A 12,289-nucleotide genomic window follows, 5' to 3' on the forward strand; every position below is an offset into this window, starting at 1 on the left:
TCCTAAAAGCAGAATGCTCCGCATGTCGCAGTACAAGAAGCGGAACTAAAAAGGCCATCACTGAGGCGAGTAGAGTGGCCACAGGTAAGACGGCAACCTTTTACACTGACTCCCGGTATGCATTTGGCATAGCTCATGATTACGGCCCAACAGGGAAGGCCAGACAGTTTTTTACCTCAGCAGGACAGCCAATTAAAAATGATGCAGCGGTCTCACGGAGGCCCTACTTCTACCCGACAAAGTGGAAAGCTCACATCAATTCCTACACCGGAGAAGCAAGAGGCAACACCATCACAGACCACACAGCAAAAGTAGCGGCCCTCAAGCCGTGGAAGAAAAGAAGAAAAGAAGAATTTAACAATAACTTTGACTAAACCTTGGACTTTGATATGATCTTGGACTTTGATATGAATTTGGACTTTGATACAAACTTTGAACTTTGATATGCTAAAGACTTTACAGTTACAAGCCAGCAAGGAAGAAAAGGAAAAATGGAATAAAAAGGGACGGCATATGGTGAACAGTCAACAGCACTTGCCTACCACGGTCCCTGTGCCCCATGATGGCCCAGCTGACGCACGGAAAGACGCACCTCTATGTCAACGCATGAACAAGGACGGGTGGCTCCTTGGTTTTCTGTAGCTGCTGCATCATTTGTCCAATTTTGCATGATCTTTGCCATAAGCAACAGGGCAGAAGTAAATTTGCCACATAACACTTGCCTAGACCACTCTACCCATTTCAGGGATTGCAAATTGGCTACACTCAGCTCCCACTTGTTGGGAAGCATGAATATGTGCTTGTTGTTGTTGTTGATGTTTTTCAGGTTGGAGACCTACTCTGTTGCCAAAGTAAATAAGCAGGTAACCGCAATGAAGCTCATGAATGAGGTAATCCGCAGATACGGGGTACCGGAAGTGATTGAGTCAAACAAAGGTACACACTTCACAGGTGAAATAATGCAACACATCATGTCTGTTTTGGGTATATTCCAGGCTTTTCACACACCCTACCATCCACGGAGTAGTGGGAAAGTAGATACAAAAGGCAATGAAGAAAGCGGGCAAATCTTGAATTGAGTGTCTCCCATTGGTTTTTCTTTTTCTTAGGAGGGTACATGCCACAGTATCAGAGTTTGGGGAATGATTTTCTTGTTAATTTTGTCATAGGTCTCTCCAAGGAATTGTCAATAATGCATTCTGCAGTCTCTGCTTTTCTCCCAGGTCCTACAGATGAGTGTCACAATCTGAACCCAGGTGACAGGGTCTATGTAAAAAGTTTGAGAGAGAAACCCTGTTTAAAGGTCCTTACCAGATGTTGCTTACCACCCCAACTGCAGTCAAGCTCGAAGGAAAGCCCACTTGGATCCACACTTCGCACTGAAAAAACTCATGATCCTGCATATCCTTTACATGCTATAATGTGGTACAATTCCTCTAACACACACCTTTGACTACTGTACACTAGCCCCCTGTTTCAGAACAAATTAATACAATCAAATGTGCAATATGAAGAGTACACTGAGGGTAAGAATCCAATACCGCATCGTGCTAAGAGAGATGTTGACACTCAAGGTGGTAACTTTGATCCACATGTATACATAGATGTAATAGGAGTGCCAAGGGGGGTGCGGGATGAATTTAATTCTTGAGATCAGATTAAAGCAGGTTTTGAGTCCTTATTTGCTATTGTCACTGTTAATAATAATGTAGATTGGATGAATTATATCTATTACAATCGGCAGAGATTTGTAAACTACACCAGAGATGCTTTACAAGGGTTAGCTGACCAGTTAGGGCCCACTGCATCCATGGCCCTAGAGTGGCCCTGGATATGATTTTAGCAGAAAGAGGTTGGGTATGCAACTTTCTGTATGTGTATTATCCCTTTGATCAAAAAGAGTGTGAGTAAGGGACTGGACAATATGACACCAAAATTTCCCTTGTTTGAAAAAGATGAAGAGCCAGTTCCGATAATGCCAACCACGTAAGTTACCAGAAGAATGGAGAAATGTACTAGTACTTCGCCTGCCCCGATCTCCTAAGATGAACTGTCAGTGGACTTCCCATTTGCCTAGGGATAGTGCAGAAGACCTTAGCTTCCGGCGAGGGGACACCCTGTGGGGTGTTAACTTGTACAGATAGAGGGTATGGATGCCCGGAAATAAGCCCAGGGAATCCATGGCCTCCTTCTGAGGTGAGGTAGGGATCCCCCCTCCTAGGAGTAGGGACTTACGGGCAGTGAAGAAACCCTGACACAAGGGAGAGGCGACCGAGGAAGAGTGCAAGGTCTGGTGCTTGATCTCCGTATTAAGTTTTTAGGGGGGTTTGAGAAGGAAATATATATATCCTTGTAGGTAGAAAAGAAAACACTGGAATATATACATTTATATAGATATAGTTATGTGCCTTTCTTTTTATATGTATACTAACTTTATTCTCATATGTACTAACTCTATGAAAAACAATACTTCGCCTTACATCAGATATGACAAGATGCTTTGCAAGGCAAACAGAGAAAGAATGTCCAAAGAAACTGGATGAAGGTTAAAGTGAAGGAGAGAAGAGATATGGAGAATGCATGCTTAGCTGCTTTCTTAGAATTGAGTGGGTGATTCTTTGCACTGGAGTTAATTGAATACGTGATTTTCTGTACATAAGCCAGAGGCGCCATATCAAGATAACGACTGTTCAATTATGCATCTGAACTTTCACTATCTCAGGCCGGAAATCCGGACTTTCCATATATGGTTATACGGTGGAGTTGAGCCAATGAGCTCATCACCCATTTCTAGTTATGAGACCAAAGGGTATGAGATCCCATGTAATCTGTAATAAAGCGCGCGGCGCAGTCATGTCCCCGTGTGAGGAACTATACCAGACTTCCGTGTGTGGTGTTTTCTTCTTTACCGCCGGCAGCGGGGCAAGTGGGGTGGGCCTGATTGGTGCTGTACTTAGAATTTCTCTGACATCCATAGCCACCTGTATCATATCTTGCATCCAAGCTAGAGGTAGTACAACAGCGTACTTGAACCTTCATGCATCTCTTATCACATCTTGCATTCAAGCTAGAGGCGGCCCAACAGGGTATTAGACCTCTATGCCCACCCTTATGACATCTTGTATGCAAGCAAAAGGCGGTACAACAGGGTACTAGAGCCTCCATGCTCCCCCTTATCAAATCTTGTATGCAAGATAGAGACGATACAGCAGGGTACTAGTGCCTCCTTTCAAGGGGTCAGTTTTTCACAATTAATTATCCTTTTGCACTGATATTGTAATCACTTACTTGTATCAAATATCAGAGAGAAAGTTTCATTCCATTCCAACAACTTCTCTTATGGGAGAGATTGTTTTTTGACAATGAGTGTACATGGCGGATTCTAAATCTGTATGTGGGTTTTGAGAGCAGAATTCAACCTTTAAGACCTAAGGCAAACTGCACCAAAATCCATGGCAAAATTCTTACCATTTTGGTTTTTCATTAAACTAAGCTTTTTATGAAGGGGTAGAAGAAGAACATCTTTTGGGTCCACAAGAGGCTCAGCAACGACATTTTTCTCGGCAGAGTCAAGATTTATTGCAGGCCAGTCCGCTTGAATGTAATTTGATTTCCTATCCCTACTCCAAGTGCTGCAGACCTCTTTTCAAATATTTTCCTATCCCTACTGTCCCACATACATAAAAAGCAACAGTATTTAGTGTACCCCAGTTGCATTCCTAAGAGTACAACCATTTTAGATTTTCCTCTTGTGTTCAGCATATTTAATTGAGTCGAGGAGGGCTGTCATGTTTGCATAAAAGTCTCCTTCACGTGAACTGCATGACCAACAGGAAAAGAAGGAAGACGGTTGCTGTTGTGAAGTAATACAGCTTTCAAACTAAGCTTGGAGGAGTCTATGAATAGCCTCTATTTAGTTGGATCATGGTTCAGATTCAAACATTTTATCCAGTCATTAACGTCGCAGCAAGCAACCAGATTGGTTTTATTCCGAAAAAAAGAAGCAGATCCCCCTGACGTTGGAGAAGACTCCATTGCTGTAGTCTTGACCCTAGAAGTTACGCCTTCTCCTTTGACAAGTCAAGCTTTCGAATGAGATCACTCAATTCCGCGTGACTCAGTCTGTGCCATGTATCATCTTTTACCTCAAAGTCAGGGTCATGGGATGTGGAAGGCTTGTTGAGTTCTTCTTTTTCCACACTTTCTTCAGTTTCTACTTTAAACTCATAATGTTGGGGTGGAATAGGAACTGGTCAACTATCTGAATGTGGAATAGCAGATGGAAGATTTGGGTATTGAACTGTTCCTGTTTTCTTCATTGACAATCCTACCTTTATAGGCTGAGTCAAGCAGAAATAGCAGTCATCTGTATGGTTTGTAGGCTACTGCCAAACCATAGGCACGGCAAAAGCCATAGATAATTTTTTATTTTTCAGCCAATCTCGTAGTTTAACTGAGCAAGAGTTGAAACATATATGTGGAGCCCATGACTTATCCTGGTCCCCTACATTCATACCAAAATAATGCTGATAGGCAGTCTTTATAAGATTGCGTTTCTGAGACGAAAATGTTATTTCACCACAAATGTAACAAAAATTCTTCACTAAATTTACACATTTTTGTGGCATTTTGATATAGAAAATGTTACACTTCAAAGGCACTCCAAAACCAGAAATTCTGAGAAAAGGTAAAGCAAAAACAATATGAAACTCAGTCATAGCAACACTTATTATGTTTATAACCTACAAACATATGGAGAACGTTGTGTTATGTCAGATGAGAGGTGTGAGAACTACCCCCACCCCAAAAAAACCTCCAACAAAATAAGAATGTAAACTCTAAGAAATGATATGTCACTGTATCTCCAAAGCAAGAGCTAATCGGTCATTTTTATGTTGATTTTTGAATTCAGCAGATGAAAATACATAAGAATACGCTAATTTTGAGCCCGAAACAAAATCATCATTGGGCAGTGTAATCAATGTTAAATTTGTACGGCTTCTAAATGGTTAAAAAAACGAAAGCTTTTCAAATCTGCATCCAAAATAAGGTAAACGGATGGAAATATATATCCTAGCAAAAATGTGTACAGTATGTTTGTACATATTTATTATATTACAATTGAAAATGTGAAAAAATGAGAATTTAAAAAAAAATTGCCCAATTTTGGCGCTTTTAATAAATATACACAAATATTATTGGACTTCTGACCTAGTTGGGATAATTTGCACTCACAATGCCTAGGCCTGTGTTCCTTCCAGATTCCGTGGGGTCTGCTCTGACTCGTACTTTCGCTGCTGCAGGGATGAAAAAAGTCTCTCTGACGGCTGGGTCCACCATCTTTGTATCACTATCTCCCTGGCTTGTGATTGGCTCAGACTGGCTGGTCTGAGACTCAGCTTTCCCTCTTGTGTCCGATCTCTCCTACCACATCTTCTCTTCTCTGTCTCTCTCCCTACATTAAACTCTGCCCCCCAATCAATCCTAACCCAGACAGAAACCGCTCACAACACACAGAGCAGGTTAGGGTGACAGGGGTGCAAGAACATACAAGTTGGTTGGGACAACAATGACACAGACATACACACATACACATTCCACATGAGATAGCCAAACAAGAGCTGTGGGGGCCCCAACCTCAGGCAACTACAGTTGTTTGTCTATAATTGTCCTGTATATAACAACCAGTCCACATTTTTTACTAATTAATGTAGAAAAAGAGTTAATTACAAAGGGTTCACTTACTTTTTCTTGTAGCTATATGATATTAAAATCCCTTTTAATTCAGAATTGATCAGGAACTGTCAATCAACACCAGTGCACTGAAACTGCAAATATTAACCCCTTCAGCATTTGTATTTGTTGATGCACCATGCAGCTACAATGTATATATACATCCTCTACTTTAGCGGCACATCTTATCGTGTAGCTTTCTGCCAGTAGGTTAGCTCTTGCTAATAAACAGTGAGGAATGTAGTGGTCAAAATGAGTCAAATTACCAGCTAGCGACAGGCGAAACCAGAAAATTGAAATGGGGATCTTTGTTCTCAGGTCTTCTATTGATGATAGGCATGGGTGGACTGGCCAGTGAACTCACCAGGAAAATTCCCAGTGGGTCGATTGGGTCCTGGGGCCGGTGCTGGGGGTGACAATTTTTTTTTTATTTGACTGCAGAAGTGACATAAAATAAAAAAAACACATTTACTCACCTGGGTCTGTCTTCTCGGCTCATGGGCTCTGAAGTTCACTCAGCATTGGTTTTGCACTGATTTTCACATTACACGGTCACGTGGTTGCTACAATCAGTCTCCAGCCTCACCAATGCTAGGGACTGGCACTAGACGTAGCGATTACATGACCATGAAACCCAGGTGAGTGTATGTGGTTTTTAATTTTAATGCATACAATAGGGGGCAAAGGGGATATTATTATTATGATCAGGAGGAGTATTCTTATTACCAAAAGAAGGACAAGTGAGGCATTATTTTTATTACCAGAAGGTGGCCATGAGGGGCATTATTATTACTGAACGGGGACAGTAGGGGCATTGTTACTTAAAGGAGCCCGTATAGGATTTTATTACTTAGTGAGAGTATAAAAGAAGGCACTTTTACTTTGTATGGGGCACTAAAAGTGGTACTTACTCTGTGGTGCCTACAGAGAGCACAAAAAGGGAATACTCTTATGCTTTATTACTATCTGGGCCACTCTGGATAGGAAGATTATGTAGAAGTATGCAAAACAAAGGCAGGTGGCTAGAAAATTGAGGAGTCACAGATGTCTATGTGTCAAATTCTGCAGACACAGGTTGTGACTGGGAGAAGTCATGATCGCAGTCTGGGCCATATGGATAAAAGGGAAGGGGTATTGGTATTCTTTAAAACCCTTTTCTTTCCTAGCACATAGCCAGGTCGCTTTCTCAATTATAACACATTTAATCAATTGATCTTTTTTTAATCATAAGACCTTATCATTATACCATTATTACAACTATTAACCCTTTCCAATCCAATTTGTATCCTGGTTTTCCTAGGGGACTTACTCTTTTTCTGCTGTTATACAATGGCGCTATCTGTTGGCTAAAGCAAGTACTGCATGAGGTGACACGTTGGATAGGCTCCGACAGCAGAGAGGCTGGCAATATACAGTAAGAGAACCCCGATGGACGTCTTCTAACATCGGAGCTGTACAGCCTTAAATCATAATGTCTTCAGACATCAGACAGTGGATTGGAAAGGGTTAAGACATTGCAAAGGCTGGTCATGTTAGTAGCCTAGCTGTAATAAAACAGCAGAATGCTGCTACTATAATGCATCATTATCACTTATCTATGTAGGAAAAAAACTGCTGAAAATTTGCACCATTTGCAAGAATTTTGACCATGACATGAAACCGCAATTATGTTTCTTTCTGTTTCTCCTAATTCATGTGGATTGTACACTATAACCATAATGATGGAATAAATTGTATATTCAGTTGTATCTGTGAGTGGTCAAAACTAATCCTAAAGCCTTATGTCCACTTGCATGCACGGATTACACTGCTGAATCCCTGTGTGCCCGGGGACATGGAGAGGAGAAGAACATTATCTTACCTCACCGAATCCAGCGCGGCTCCCCTCCGTACAGGCTGGATCTTCTTTCTTCAGCACTGCGGATGTGTCTGGGCTTTTTTTTTTTCCTTCAAATCTCCTGCTTTCCTGTGGATTTGTAGCACCTCCACAGTGACAGCTGCAGGTGTGCTGTGGTGAGGGTGGATTCCATTGATTTCAATAGAACCCGTCGCTGTTGGACCCGCTGGAAATTGAAGCATGCTGCGATTCCTTCCTATGCGTGCATCTCGCACACTGGAAAAAAAATCATATCCGCATGCTTTTACTTGCCATGCGGATGGTAATACATCCCTATGGGTGGCAAGACGCGCAGATCTCCTGTGCAGGAGACACGCACGGATTTTATAATTAAAATCCGCACCTGGACATCGGGTCTTCACAAAGGAGCTGGCTGGTTAAAACATAGTTATGTTTCATATAAAATAACTACTTTTATAGTAATGGGATTTGTCTGGTTTTTTTAACCATAAACTCTGTGGAACTGTACAGGGAAAGCTCTGTGCCCTATAGCAAGTACAAAATCATAGTAAGGTAAGTTCTGCCACCTAGAGGCAAAACATAGAAATGGCAGGGACAATGATAAATATAAGGTTCTGCACATGGGCAGGGAAATACATGTCACCATTACACACTAAATGGGAAACCACTGGGTAACACTGACATTGAAAAGGACTTGGAGGTTTTAGTTAACTGTAAACTTAACTGAAGTAACGCTGCCAAGGCAAATAGGATCATCAGATGCATTAAAAGAGGTCTAGGGGCACTCAGGAAGGACGTATCAGAGCCTGAGCGGGTACAAAGGCGGGCAACTGAAGTAATAAACGTAATGGGCGGACTACAATACCCAGGGAGGTTATCAAAATTGGGATTATTTAGTTTAGAAAAAAGACAGCTGAGGGGCGACCAAATAACTATGTATAACTATATCAGGGGACAATACAGAGATCTTTCCCATCGTCTGTTTATACCCAGGACTGTGACTGTAACAAGGGGCACCCTCTACATCTAGAGTAAAGAAGGTTTCTACACCGATATAGAAGGGGGTTCTTTACTGTAAGAGCAGTGAGACTATGGAACTCTCAGCCTGAGGACGTGGTGATGGCAAAGTTGGTAAAAGAATATAAGAGGGGCCTGGACGCCTTTCTTGAGCGATACAATCTTACATGTTATATCACTGATTACTACAGAAGGTTTGGTGATCCGGGGATTATTCTAATCGCCAGATTGGAGTCATGGAGGATTTTTTTTCCCCTGTGATATCGCTGCGCTTTTTTCAATGGGAACGCAGCGATATTGCAGCATGAAAAAAACGCTAGTGGGTAAAAGCCCTAAGGCCTCCTGTCCACGGGCAATTCTGCATTGCGTTATCCGCGGCGATAATCCACATGCGGGTAACACAATGAACGCTTGCCATAGGACAACTATGGAAAGCGCAGCCCGATGTACACAAATGGAAATCCGCCACAATTTTCCGCTCAAGTATAAAATTTGCGGCATGTCACGATATTTTCCTCGATGAACCTATCATAATGATAGGATAATTGCGGTGACTATAGTGTCCTTCCACGACAGAAATCTGCTTGCCCGCGGGCGTAAAACCGCAACACCCATGAACAGGCAGCCTTAGTGCTCCCCCCTCTGCCATAGGGGAGGAGGGGGAAGCAATAAAAGGTCTTCGCGATCAGCCTATATTAATGATAGGCTCACCACGAAGAGTCGCTGCATGCAGCAATTTTAATCACACGAGCGGAAAATCGCTTTCATTTTCTGCTTGTGTGCAGTAGGCTACGCTTTCCATAGTAATCCTGGCATGCGAGTTCCGTGTGCGTTTTATTGCCACAAATCTCGCAATGACACCTCGCCCATGGACATCCAGCCTCATTGAGGAAAATTGGCTTCTACCTCACTGTTTGTTTGTTTATTTGCCTTCCTTTGGATCAACATTTGGGAGTAATAGGCTCACCTGGATGGATGTGTCTTTTTTCAGCATGAGAGTGCATTCACATGAGCTTGTACATACATAGGTGCACACAAAACCGCGCACCCATGTACATGCACAAACATGCATGAATGCAGGTCTGTGTCCATTGCCCTCAATGGGGCCACGGCTGCTGTTGGCGGCCCCATTGCAATCACAGAAAATGGCCGTTAATTACTGACTGAGGAGTGCATATAGATGCATCCTCTCACCATGCAGGTAGCTGACTACCAAATGGAGGAGCCAATAACACCTGTGCAGGACCCCCCTCACTATCAAGAGGCAGTGTGAGTGGTTGTTTTATCGGTCTCCTGCACAGGTGTTATTGGCTCCTCCATTTGCTGGTCAGCTACCTGCATGGTGAGAGGATGCATCTATATGCACTCCTTACTCAGTAAGTAACGGACATTTTCTGTGATTGTTTTTAATTCTTGATTTCCCCTTCTGTGATGCATTTATATTAGTGTAGGGACCCACTACAACGCAAGGAACCGTGAAGTGGCTAGTGGGCTCATGTATCTTGGCCAACATCCAACCAATGCCTTGCATTTATTATCTATCATTCACATACAGTGTGGCATTAAGACTCCAGGTTGGCGGAATCTGCTCATTCACCTACTCCTGGAACCCCTGTAAAAAATCCTCATGACACTTCTACAGTTGTATATAATTCCTCTCATAAGGAACATTCATACATTATCTCTATAGCTGTTTTAGGTACTGGGTTGGAGCATTAGGTGTAGCAGCCGCAGATGTGGAAAGAGTAGTTGGGGACGAGCCAGGAGTCCGCAATAGGAGGTCTTATGGGCAGAACAAATGGAGTAGATGGGTCGTGTTGTCAAGAGGGAAGCCAGGGGTCGGTATCAGAAGGTCTCAGTGTTGAGTTAGAAATGGAGAAAGTGGGTCACGTTGTCGGAAGGGAAGCCAGGGGTCTTATCAGAAGGTCTTCGTTGAATAGCAGAGAAACAGGCAGTAGTAGAGCTTGATCAATGGCTGCTGAGGCACAATATTCACGCAAAGGAGGCGGGAACATGGCCTGGTTTATATAAGAGGCTTTATCAGAAACAGAAGCATGGCCATTTTTATATAGGAGGCCTAATCAGGAACATGGTGGGGACAAGACAGGGAAACAGAGAAGCATGGCTAGGTTTCAGCAGAGGAGCTGTCCAAGACCTGGACAGAGCTGCCGACTGGAGCGCAGCAATATTCTTGAGGTGCAAGCGAACTGTTCAGGCCAGAGATTGGATGTAGGGGTAAAGGAGGGATTGGAGTCGAATGGGCCTGTGGTGCCTCACACTGAGATGGAGATGTCAGGATGAGGTCGGTTAGTAGGGGGCGGAAACAGGAGAAGGTCAGTTTTTGGGAGGTTCAGTTTAAGGTAGAGAGTGGACATAGGGTTAGAGACCACGTACATCCGGTTGCATACTGAAGAAACGGTGCTGTAATGTCATGAGAGGAGGTGTATAACTGGGTGTCATCGGTGTAGAGATGGTACTGACAGCCAAATCTCCTGATGGTCTGTCCTGATGGTAGTGGCTGTGTTAATGGAAAAAAGGAGGGGGCAGAGGACTGAGCCCTGGGGGACCCCAACAGCAAGGGAGGAGGATCAGTAGGGAATAGTTGCCCCTCGATTTAGCCGTTAGGAGGTTGTTTGACACTTTAGTCAGAGCAGTTTCTGTCGAGTGTAGAGGATAGAAGCTGGACTGTAGGAGGTCAAGAGGAGAGTTTTCTGATAGATAGCTTTTAAGGCGGGAGTAAATTAGGCTTTCTAATAATTTGGAGATGAAGGGGAGATTTGAGAAGAGTCGGTAGTTGGCAGCATCGGTCGAGTCAAGAGTCGATTTCTTTAGCAGTTGGGATATGATAGCCTATTTGAATTAGGAGGGGGAGATGCCAGAGTTTTGGGTGTGAACGGTCTGAAGGTCCTGTACATATGGTAGGCTGGTGGGTCTGATGAGATTCTAGGCAGCTTGACAGGCAAAGAGAGGAGGTTATGGTCCGAGAGCGGGATAGGGGAGTTAGTGAAGTGGCAAGCAGAGCAGAGACGGAGAAAGACTAGATCAAGAGTATTGCCATCTCTATGAGTGGGAGAGGCTGTGAGTTGTGAGAGACCAAGGAAGGAGGTCTACATTTGCTGTAATTGAGCCTCTAGAACATGCAAACTCGTAGACTGTCGAAGTTGGCATCCCAGATGGTCCAATACATGTTCTATTGGCGATAAATCTGGCAACTGGGCAGCCATGGAAGTGTGACAGTGTTGTAGAGACATTCCTAGAAACCCTTGTTGTGGGCGGCCAACTATTATCCTGTTGGAGGCCGCCATGAGAGACAACACATGTGCCTGCAGGATGTGCTGAACATATCACTGAGCTGCCATTGTCCCTCGTACCACCACTAGCGGTAGCCGACTGTCATGCAATGGCCCCCAGATCATCACACCAGCAGTGTGAGCAGTGTACCGCTCCACAGCAAAGGCAGGATTGCATTGTTCACCCTCAGGTCTCCAAACACGAACACAGCCGCCATCAATGCCCAAACTAAACCTGGATTAATCGCTGAAGACAACTGGAATCCACTTTGTAGCATCCAGTTTAATCGTGCATAACACCACTACAAATGGTGATGGTGGGTGTCAAAGGCAGTACACATCATGTGTGCCATGAGACCAAAGGTCCTTTAGCCAAACACCTGGAAATGGA

The sequence above is a fragment of the Eleutherodactylus coqui genome, chromosome 3, assembly GCF_035609145.1.
Source record: "Eleutherodactylus coqui strain aEleCoq1 chromosome 3, aEleCoq1.hap1, whole genome shotgun sequence".
NCBI classification, from domain to species: domain Eukaryota; kingdom Metazoa; phylum Chordata; class Amphibia; order Anura; family Eleutherodactylidae; genus Eleutherodactylus; species Eleutherodactylus coqui.